This window comes from Marmota monax, unplaced genomic scaffold (genome assembly GCF_021218885.2).
Source record: "Marmota monax isolate L192 unplaced genomic scaffold, Marmota_monax_Labrador192_F-V1.1 WCK01_AAM20220418_F8-fsc00092, whole genome shotgun sequence".
Classification (NCBI taxonomy): Eukaryota; Metazoa; Chordata; class Mammalia; order Rodentia; family Sciuridae; genus Marmota; species Marmota monax.
In genome coordinates, this window is record NW_026692583.1 from 4,333,247 (window position 1) to 4,337,702 (window position 4,456).

Genomic DNA, 4,456 nt, shown 5'->3' on the forward strand with positions numbered 1-4,456 from the left:
GCTCCGGGCTTCTTCCTCCATCTGTCTAACCCAGGGAGGTGCTGCCAGGCTGAATGGCATGTCCCTGCTGTTGGCATGTCACGTTGTGTCTCATGGCTCCCCATCCATGAGTGAATGGCTTTGGCTTCACACATTCAATTCACAAATACATCTGGCCTGTCTGTGTGGGGGTGGGTCCTGAGGCAGGTCCTGAACCAGGCACTAGGGGGACACAACCCCCACAGGACTCCTAGCCCCTGCCCCTAGAGAGGAGGATGGTCCTCCAGGAGAGAGGTGTCAAATGTCTGAGGTGTGTTCTGTCTTCAAAGTTCACAAACTTGGGCTGGGGATATAGCTCAGATGGTAGAGTGCTTACCTCGCATGTACAAGGCCCTGGGTTCAACCCCCAGCACCACACACAAAAAAAAGTTTTACAATCTTGGTCAGACCAAATGACACAGTTGTGCTGGTCAGTTTCACAGGAGATTGGCAAGCCAGATGCCCATATACTTCAGTTAAGTGAGATTCAGGAGCCAGACACTCGAGTGTCCTGTCCAGAACCTAGTCTTCCTTCAGTCCTGGTTCCTGGCAAACCAGTATTCTTGATGACTGGTGATTGGAAGACTCCTTGGTGAGGCAGGGAATTAGTGAAAGAGGGAACCACAGATATCCCATTTGTGATCATTTTGGAGTCATGGATTCCTTTGAGAATTTGAGGAAAAGTTTGATTCTGTCCTAAGAAAAAGATAACCTCTAATTTTTTAAATTGTGTGATTATATTTTTTCCATATTTTATATTGATTAATTATATATAATGGTGGGATTCCTTGTTACATATTTGTTCATGGACATAATATAACAATATCATTTGTCCAATATCATTCCCCAATATTCCCCCCCACCCCCAATTACCTTGTGTGATTTTTGCACATGGTGTGTGTCAGGGGGAAGCGTTCGTTAGTTGACTTCTGGCCTTGTTTCATTCAGGCTAAGCCACATTGGGATAAACAAACCCATTCCACTAAAGACTAATTTAGTTCTTTGAATAATATTTCATAATTTTTGTCATGTATGCATATACTGTTATTTACTTTTTTCATTAAATCAACTTTTTTTTTTTTTTGTACCGGGGATTGAATTCAGGGGCATTTGATCACTGAGCCACATCCCTATCCCGTTTTTTGTATTTTGTTAAGAGACAGGGTCTTGCTGAGTCATTTAGGGTGGTGGCTCACTGTGTTGCTTAGGCTGGCTTTGAACTCAAGATCCTCCTGCCTCAGCCTCCCATGCTGCTGGGATTACAGGTGTGTGCCACCACGCCCAGCACATCGGCTGGTTTTTATTTAAATAAAAATTAAGACATCCTATTGCCATATATTTAAAAAAAAAAAAAAACTTGCATTTAGGGGCTGGAGTGTGGCTCAGTGATGGAGTGCTAACCTACATCAGGCAACCCTGATTAACAACCTGTAATCCCAGCAGCATGGGAGGCTGAGGCAGGAGGATCTTGAGTTCAAAGCCAGCCTAAGCAACACATTAGCAACCCCACCAAAAAATAATTAAACTGGGGCTGGGGTTGAAGCTCAGTGGTAGAGCACTTGCCTAACACTTGTGAGACACTGGGTTCAATCCTTAGCACCATATAAAAAAATAAAGTTATAAAAAATTTTAAAAAAATAAAATGGCATTTAAATGCCACACACAGAAAGCAATGGAAAAGTGACCAAAGCAGAATATTATTAACTTTAGAATAATTAAGTACCGAACATAATTATCCTAGCTTGTTCAGACCTGCAAAGACATATTCCTCAGGGAGAAGAGGGACCAGTCAGAAATAACAGGACCCTCCCCTGTAAGTGACTTCAAGACTGCTCCGAAGAGGACAAGCAACGGTGATGCTAACAACATGCGAACCTGGGGGCGGAGGGCACAGCTCTGAGCCTGCTCCTCCGCTGGCCTCGTCCTCTGTTCTTCCCTTGGCCTCCTGGGTTTAGGGTGGAGTAGGACATGGACCCACGAGGGCTGGCCCTGTGCTCACCCAACATGCAACCTATGGGGGGAGAAGCATCAAAAGTAGGGCAATAACAGAGACTGGCAGGTTGTCAGAGGAGGAGGGTGTTGGAGCGTGAGAAGAGGGATGTCTGGCTTAAGCTGGGCCTTGCCGGGGACAAGGCCATGTCCCCTCCCACTTCCATTCACCTAAGCAAGCATAGAGCTCACAGGGTGCTAGGGGCTGGCAAGGCAAAGGCTGCCAAGACAGTTAGGACCTCTAGAAGCTCTGGATCTGGTGAAGGGAGACAGAGGAAATCAAGGAGGAACCAACTGACTGGAGGGACAGAGACTACCCAGAGGGGCTCAGCTTGGACTGTACTTCTTCCCCCCCACCCCCACCCTTCTGCCAGAAGTTTCAGTTTTGAGGGTTTGAGTTGTCCCTAGGTCAGCTGCCTATAATTTACTCCCTGTGTCAGGGAGTACCACTATAGTAGTCCCCCTCACCCTAAAAGGGTACATTCCAAGACCCCCAGTGATGCCTGAAGCGGCAGACAGTGCTGAACCCTGTATATCCACACTTTTTTCCTATATATAAAATACTCAAGATAATGTTTAATTTATGTATTAGTCACAGTAAGAGATTAACAACTATAATTACACCAGTAATTATAACAATATATTTCAAGGAAATTGATGACATCACTACTCTTGTGCTTTGGGGCCATTATTAAGTGAAATTACTTGAACAGAAACTCTGATAACTGAGAGGGTGGTTAAGTGTCGCGATGGACAAAACATGGGACTTATGCAGTCGAGGGGGAGAAATAAAGAATGTCTATATGCTTCTGCCCTTTTCAGTGCTTTATTCACTCAAATCACTCAATACAATTTCACTCTCTATAGGTTCTGAATCAAGAAAATGTCAATCCTTAATGCTAGACACTGCAATAGACATAATCAATTCACAGCAAACAATTCTAGATTAATTCTAAGCACTGAAAACACATTTAATCATGACAGGCTCATGACAGACATTCCCTCTGCATGCTAAACCAGTGCCAGATCTAAAGTCTCAAGCCTTAGGCTCTAAGTCCAACAGATGCACACTCACTCAGACCACGGTGATCAGGTCAGAAACCAAGGCAGGCTTCTCCTGTGTTGGAGCTGACGGCTGGCTGAGGAGGCGGTCATAGGGAGAAGTCTTTTTCTCACCAGAGTCAAGAGGCTGCTGTAGAGTTTGAGAGTGGTGAGAACAACACAGAGGATCAGGCAGATGAGAAGAGTTGGGATGTCAGCCTAGGTCCTCACCAGGCTCTCAGGCTTGTGTGCATCAGTGTATTGGCTGGCTGAATGTCTGTTCATTTGCTCCATCATTTATACTAAATTTGGGGGCTTCTGACCACCCTTTCAATTCCTATCAGCTGCTACTGGATTTCTCAGTGAATGTCATTCATTCTGAGTTTAAAGCATCTGGTATGGTGGTCCCCACCCTGATTTTCTTGCTTCTTGCTCTTATCAGGGGGAGGGCAACATGCCAGAGACTACACTCTGAGTTTGTCAGGGTGAGGAGAAGTGACTTGTTTGTGCCTGAGGGCCATACTGGAGGGCTCCGTAGGTGTGCCTGGTGAGACTGCAGGTTTCAAACTGGAGTTTTAAAATGGAGTTGCTTAGGCTCAGGCCTAAGGCCATCCTTACACCAAGTGACTAAAGGTCAGAGAGTGGACTTACAAGGTGGATATGCTGAACAAAGAAATGATTCGGCTTCCAAGAATATGACAGAACTGTTACTCAGAACTGTGTGCAATTTTAAAAATATGGGTGGTTTGTTTCTAGAATTTTCCATTTAATCTTTTCAGACAGTTGACTATGGATGAATGGAATTGTGGAAAGTGAAACCACTTATAAAGGTGAACTATATCAGCAGCTTAGTGTTTGCCCTAAACAATAGCGAGTGCATGTCAATGTCTAACTCTCAAAGTGAAAAGCATGACTCCTGCCTGGCTATAAAGAGATCACAGGTCAAAAATTTTATTCAACTTGTAAATCAACAAGGAATCGATAAGGTATTCAGGAGGTGAACCAAGCCCAGCAAAGCTCTGGGCACTGTTGTGAAGGAGTGTTAGAACGGGACTTCTAGGTTAGGTAACTGAACTGGTTAACATCCTATAAGGCAAAGAATTATAATTGTAGGGATTTTAGTTCTAGGTGGCAAAAATAATTTGCATCTGTAAGGGACACAGGTCTACAAGGCGGCAGGTTGCAGAGTCTGTCTTAAGTGGTTAAGTAGTTCAAGCCAAATTTAAACAATAGTGCAATCTCTGCTGGCAGATTTTTTTTTTTTTTGTATAAAAGTCCAGAATAGAAAATATGTTGGGCTTTGCATGTAATGCAACATCAATGTCACATTTTATTTTATTTTATTTTACTTAACTATTTTTTATGGCCATTTAAAACTGACAGATCATTCTTAGCTTGAGGGCTGTTG